A 7,589-nucleotide genomic window follows, 5' to 3' on the forward strand; every position below is an offset into this window, starting at 1 on the left:
TTCTCTCTTCCATCTTGTACGGCAACCGCAAGAAGAAATGATCCGCTTCCCGAACCTCAGAATTTATAAGATTCGCTTCCTTACAATTAAGGTGCTCCAAGATTTTTGCTAGGGTGTTCTTTGGATTTTCTGAGCGCCTCTGTAGCTGTTCAGATAAAGAAACATTTTAAATCAGCTTGGGCAGATCTGCTCTATGTGAAATTCTGATTGAATTGTCATCCATCTCTCTTTCTCAGGTTTCGGTTTAAATTGATTTTGTGTACCATGACGGCTGTTGGCAGCGGCGAATGCAGAATTAACATCATCACTACTGATGAAGAAATTAGCTGCAACGAGTCTCGAAACAGGGGAATTCTAAGAAAAGTTTGGTTAAATATAAGCAATGTTGTGATGGGGTGGTGTAGACAGATAATGGATGTTGGAAGAGAGGATCCCAGAAGGATTACGCATGCCTTCAAAGTTGGGCTGGCACTGTCATCGGTCTCTCTGTTAAGTCTTTGGAATGCTTTATTCCGCAGGGTGAGATTTGGTAACCATGCAATTTGGGCAGTCAAGACTGTCGTTGTCGTTCTCGAATTTTCTGCGGGTACGAGTTTAATCTAATTTACCCCTTCTTCGATTGTTTCTAACGCAACCATCTTTTTCTAATGCCTGTTGTTTCTGCTTGAACAGAGGAATCGGAACCATGGTGGCTGCATGTCTTGCCTTCCTCGTTTGCCACGTGTCAGAGGTGGTAATGCTAGGAAAGGCGTTTGTAGTGGGATCTTCCCTCTTCATCGTGGGTGAGTATTTGTGCTCTCTATCTTGGAATCACCTTGTTGCATTCACCAAATCTCAATTAGTTACACTTATTTTGCAGGAGCGGCTGCCACGTATGCGGGTTTCTTCCCTTCCGTCAAGAATAAATTTGACTATTGAGTGCTCATATTCCTGCTCACATTCAGCATGATAACCGTCTCTGGATATCGAGTGGAGAATATATCACGCATGGCATACGAACGCTTCACCACCATACTCATCGGATGTGGAGTGTGCTTGGTTGTAAGTCTGCTGATCTTCCCCACCTGGGCTGGCGAGGATCTTCACAATTCCACAGTCAGGAAGTTACAAGGCTTGGGGAAATCTCTGCAGGGTAAAAATCATCGTTTTGATAGTGATAAAAACATAATGTTATCTTCAACATGGTAATGGGCATATTATGTTTGATGCCAGGATGCGTGGATGAATATTTCAGTGGGTGCCGTAGTGATGAGAAGGTGGAAGATGAATCAGAAGATATCATATACAGAGGATGCAAGTCTGTGCTGGACTCAAAGGCTACCGACGATTCTTTGGTAAACCGAAAAATTATATATGACATCTTTTAATACTAAACGGATCGCCTGAAAGCATTGATTGTACATGCTAAACGTGAAATGGGCTTTATGCAGATGGCATTCGCTAACTGGGAGCCAAGGCACGGTCGATTTCGATGCCGGCACCCATGGAAGCAGTATGTGAAAATTGGAGTGAAGCTTCGTTATCTGGCTTATTCTATTGTGGCCTTGCACGGATGCCTTCGATCCGAGATCGAGGTATACATCCTTTGCACACTTTGATACTATCAAATTGCTTTTCAAACTGCTGCTAGATAATTCATTTCCTGTGGTGTCATTAGTTGAACTTTACAAATTATATTCAATATGTTTTCGCATATGTGGCAGACCCCTCATTCCCTTCGTTCAGTATGTTAGAAATAGTCAAAAACCCATGTTCAGTATGTATGAAAATGTTTTATTGATTAAAAGATTGGGGGTGAATCTTATTTCAGTATACAAAATAGTTCACGCTGGATATGAGTTTGATGAATAAAATTTGCTTCTCTCTTAAGTGTTTATTTCTGTTTTTTCCATTGCCAAGTATTTGTGCTTATTTCAGATCTTAGTAAATCTTAGATCTCTTATTTTTATCATGGTATCAGAGCAAGGTTTAGCCAAGTTCAGCTGGAGATTTATTTAGAAATTCAGCTAGAAATATTGTTAGAGGGTTTTGCTGCAGGCAAATAGTTTGCTGAAAATGGTTTGTTTGCAGGGCTGATTTTTTTGGAGTGATATTTGGTTGCAGGGCTGTTATGCTGCTGGAGTATTGCTAGATTTGTTTGAACTTGATTTTTTTGCTAACATGGGTTCTTCAAATGAAGTTTTGCCTATCTTTGATGGAAGTGGTTTTGCAGATTGGAAGATTGCAATCAATAATGCTCTAAGAGATAAGACTTTATGGAGGATAGTAAATAAAGAAATTGGGGAACCTCAACAAACTGATAAAGAAAAAGAGTTGTGGAAATGTAAGTTGGAGCAAGCTAGAGGTATTATTGGTAAAGCTTTGAGCCCCAATCTCAATAGAAGATTTGTTGATATTGATAACCCAATAGAGCTATGGGAGACTTTAGAAAAAGATTATAAAGATGCAGACATGGCTAGCACGTTTAGTATAGAAGAAAAATTGATGAATTTAGATCTATCTTATTTTGAAAAAAAAGTCTGATTACTTCAATGAAGTTACTTTTTTAAATACTCAGCTAAAAAAAATAGGTGTTGAATATGCAAAAAAAGATTTTCAGTTGATTGCAATGGTTAAAAGTAAGCTTCCCTAGCCATATAAAGTTTTTAAGGAATCAAGGAAAAGGGTTCTTCAATTAAATCCCAATACCCCCCAGCAAACTTTTGATCAATTTTGCAAATCTGTTTTAGATGAAGAAGTTCAACTTATTGAAGAAGGGCATATTAAAAAGAATCATGCATATACAGCCAAAAGTAAATTCTTTAGAAATGATGGAAAAAAGAATTGGAAAGGAAATAATAAATTTCGAAATCATGAAAGTTCTAATCATTTTTCTAGAAATGATGGTGCAGAAAAGCAAGCTGGAAGAAAGCCTTTTATTTGCAGGTATTGTGGAGGTGAGAATCATATGGAGAAGTTTTGTTTGAAGAAGAGGGACAGTGAAAGGCAGCAATATAAGCCCAAGCAAGAAAGGTTTAAGGATGGAAAGAAGGATAATCATAATTTCGTAGCTATCTCTTTAAAAAGGCAAGAGAAATCAAATGAGGAGGTAATTGCTACACCCAAAAGTAAATCTAGTGTTAAAGGGGGATACTTTGCTTCAGATTCTAATAAAGAATGGATTTTAGATTCGAGGGAATCATCTCACATGACTGGGGATAGATCTTTGTTTATTGATTTTTATGAAGGGAAGAATTCAGATCAAGAAATTTCTATTGGCAATAAAATAAAACTTTTAGTTTTAGGAACAGAAATTGTTAATGTAACACATGGGTCTTTGAAAAATGTTTTATTGGTTAAAGGATTGGGGGTGAATCTTATTTCAGTATACAAAATAGTTCAAGTTGGATATGAGTTTGTTGTCAATGCTGATCAAGTTATTGTTAGAGATAGAAAAGACCCAAGCAATATAATTGTTATTGGTAGAGTTGATCATGAAGAGAATCTATTTAAATTTGTGGGGTTTCTCGATGATAAATATACACTCTCTCATGCTTTTATTGCTCAGACTGATTATATGTCACAACTTTGGCATGCTAGAATTGGACATTTAAATTATAAAAAATTACAACATATGGTTAGAGGATTAACAAAAATTTCAGCTTGTGAAGGTGTGTGTGAAGGAAGTGTGTTAGGAAAACATCATCGAGATCCTTTTGATTCAGGTAAAGCATGGAGAGCTAATCATCCATTGCAACTTATTCATAGTGATTTATGTGAACCAGGATATCCTTCACTTTCAGGTGCTAGGTACCTTCTCACTTTTATTGATGATTATAGCAAGAGAGTATGGGTTTATTTTCTTGAAAGGAGAAAAGAAGTGTTTGAAGTATTTCAAAATTTTAAGGCATTAGTTGAAAATCAAAGTGGCAAAACAATTAAATGTTTAAGGATAGATAATGGGGGTGAATATTGCAATTATGCTTTTGAGTCATTTTGTGAAAATTATGGTATTAAGGTGCAAAGAACAATTTCTTATACTCCTCAACAAAATGGGGTGGCTGAACGAATGAATAGAACTCTTTTAGAAATGGCTCGTTGTATGTTGCATTTTAAAAGTTTGCATAATAAATTTTGGGGTTTGGCTATTTCTTGTGTTGCACATATTATAAATAGAATCCCCACCAAAGCTCTCACAAATGTCACCCCTAAAGAAGCATGGAGTGGTAAGAAACCTCACATTGGATATTTTAAAGTATTTGGGTGTATTGCTTGGGCACACATTCTTGATGCACAAAGGGAAAAGTTAGAACCAAAGAGTCATAAGTGTTTGTTTATGGGTTATAGTGAAGAATCAAAGGCTTATAGGTTATATGATTTGACAACAAACAAGGTCTTTGTTAGTAGAGATGTGAAGTTTGATGAGCATTCACAACTTATATCCACTCCTTCTCACTCTAGAACAACAAATGCTTCTCATTTTTCAGATATTTTAGGAAGAAATGGAGACTACATTGATGAGGATGAGTTGTGCACTTCTAAAAATGATGAAAATACTAGTGAAAATAACACAACTAATGCTTGTAATTAGACATTTTCTATAAGTAGTAATGATGAAGAAGATAACTTTTCAGCTAGCCAAAAGACAAGGAGTGTTGAAGAAATATATAGGCCAGGTTCAAAGATCCAAGGAAGGAATGGTAGTGCTCTCATGGCCAAAGTATTACAAGTAAATGACCCAAGATCATATGAGGAAGCTAGAGGGAAGAAAGAATGGGAGCAAGCTATGGAAGAAGAATATGATGCTTTGGTGAAAAATAAAACTTGGGAACTTGTGCAACTTCCCAAAGGTAAGAATGTCATTGGTTGCAAATGGGTTTATAAAAAAAAATTTAAATCAGATGGTGCTATAGAAAAATTTAAAGCTAGATTGGTTGCTAAGGGATTTAATCAAAAAGAGGGTGTTGATTATGAAGAAACTTTTGCTCCTGTCATTAAAATGAATACAGTTAGAATTATTCTTTCTTTGGCTGCAAGTCTTGGGTGGCATATTCATCAAATGGATGTAAAAAATTCTTTCTTAAATGGAGATTTATATGAAGAAATATATATGAATCAACCACCAAGTTTTGTAGATCAGCAACATCCTAATCTTGTTTGTAGATTAAAGAAGTAACTTTATGAGCTTAAACAAGCACCAAGAGCATGGAATGAGAAGATTGATAGGTATTTTCAACTTCATGGGTTTCAAAAATGCAAATCAAATCCACATCTTTATGTGAAGAGAGTGCAAAATAAAATTATTCTTGTTGCAATTTATGTGGATGATTTACTCATAGCTGGACCAAATATTGGGTTAATTAGTGATTTCAAATCAGATCTTAAAGGGGCATTTCATATGAGTGATTTGGGTGAGCTGAATTATTTTCTTGGCTTGCAAATTAGTAGACTTCATGATGGGTTATTTATCTCTCAAGCAAAATATGCTTTGGATCTTTTAGATAAATTTAACATGCTTGAATGTAAGCCAGCCCCTACTCCTCTTCAATCTGCAATTAAGCTTACTAAAGAATGTATTTCCAAGAAGGTGGATGCTACTTTATATAGACAGCTTGTTGGTAGCTTGGTTTATCTAACACAATCTAGACCAGACATTTGTTTTGCAATCAATTTGGTATCTAGATTTATGCAGGAACCAAAAGAAACTCATTGGTTGGCTGCCAAAAGAATTTTATGATACATTCATGGCACCATTTACTATGGCATTCATTATAGTTACAAGTCTTCAATTTCTTTGACTGACTTCACAGATTCAGACTGGGGAGGTGACATAGATGATAGGAAATCTACTGGTGGTTATATTTTTCAGCTTGGGTCAGGTCCAATTACATGGAGCAGCAAAAAACAAACTACTACATCATTATCCTCATGTGAAGTAGAATATAGAGCAACAAAAGAAGCTGGAAAGGAAGTATTTTGGATTCACAACCTTTTATTTGAGCTTGGTTTTGCACAAAGTTCAGCTACTCCTTTGTATTGTGATAATCAAAGTGCTATTCAAGTTGCAAATAATCCTATTTTTCATGCTAAAACAAAACACATTGAGATTGATGTTCACTATATTCGGGATCTTGTTCAACCAAACTTTGTTAATCTTCTCTTTTGTCCAAGTGAAGACCAAGCAACAGATATATTTACTAAGAGTATGCTTGAGGCCAAATTTTTGAAACTATGAGGATTGCTCGGCATGATTGAGGTGAATATTAAGGGGGGATAGTCATGTCATGTTCCCCTCTCTTTCTTTTTTTGTAAATAGGTACCTAACAAGGTTGAATGCCGGGACCTATCCTATCTATATTTTTTATTGTAATTTCTTCCATACATTATCATTAGTGGTAGAAATTAAGGGAGGATGTTAGAAATAGTCAACAGTCATGCTATTATAACCAAACAACAAGTATGCCACACATTTCCTATTAAATTGGTAACAAGATAGGAATGTCCTCCATGAAACTAGGTCATACAACATTATCCTAAGAAGATATGAATGTCCTCCATGATACTAGGTCATTTAGCATTATCCACTTATCTTCTAGAATCATCTTCTATCAATACCCTCATCTCATAGGCTCTCTATATATAGAGACCATTGCATAGCTTTTTTGAAATCAGTTTGATGAATAAAATTTGCTTCTCTCTTAAGTGTTTATTTCTGTTTTTTCCATTGCCAAGTATTTGTACTTATTTCAGAGCTTAGTAAATCTTAGATCTCTTATTTTTATCACAGTATTGAAGAAGCCATGCACCAACGTCGCCCACAGAGCAGCCAAACTACTGGCAGAGATGTCTAGTAGCATCGAACAAATGAGAAGGTGCGAGTTGGAGGCAATAATGAAAGAAGTTCAGCATGCACTGGAGGATCTTCAAGATGCCTTGAATTCTCAACCAAAGCTCTTGCTTCATTCAAAAACAAGAATGCCAAGTGAGAAAACTTTTGAGAATGAAAATAGAGAAGATGAGGTCAGGTCATGCGTGATGAGAAGAAGATCATGGCATGGAGGGAGTAGTATAACCAAGACAGATGAGAAGGGGTTAATGCTGAGACACGATGTTGAATTTGCAGAAGCTCTTCCATTGGCTACATTTACGTGGTTGGTGGTGGAGATCGTAGGGAGGCTTGAGCATGTGGTACACATCGTGGAAGAGCTGACCACGTTGGCGAATTTCAAGCCTCACTATTCTTCGTCAGAACAAGAGGTTTTAATCATAACTAGTTCTGCTCCTTCCCGTAGTTATATCCAGAGACCCAATCTAGCAAGAACGCCAAAAAGATGTGTACATATCAGCAATGTCGACTGATTTCCCCCTTCAATTCACACTCTATTCCTATATTCATACTGTTCCTCTACTATATTCCTATGGTTGCATTATTAAATTTTATGTATTAATGATTTACACTAGTCTCATTGTATCTCTCACAATTGTCATGTCATCTTGATGATACCATGAGCTGCTTCTGATTTTGAATAATATTATAACTAGCACTTGTATCAAAAGGAGGTGCAAGGGGTATGTCAATTAGTGTTTGATTTGAAAGAATAATTAAAGTT

At 36.1% G+C, this 7,589-nt stretch overlaps 1 pseudogene; it reads left to right on the top strand.

Moving 5' to 3' along the window:
• The first annotated feature begins 264 nt into the window (after nucleotides 1–264).
• On the top strand, nucleotides 265–7,338 carry LOC149563412 (aluminum-activated malate transporter 14-like; annotated as a pseudogene).
• Nucleotides 7,339–7,589: the final 251 nt, after the last annotated feature.

The sequence above is a fragment of the Cupressus sempervirens genome, chromosome 4 (assembly GCF_028749045.1).
Source record: "Cupressus sempervirens isolate cs-2001-9-10 chromosome 4, ASM2874904v1, whole genome shotgun sequence".
Lineage (NCBI taxonomy): Eukaryota > Viridiplantae > Streptophyta > Pinopsida > Cupressales > Cupressaceae > Cupressus > Cupressus sempervirens.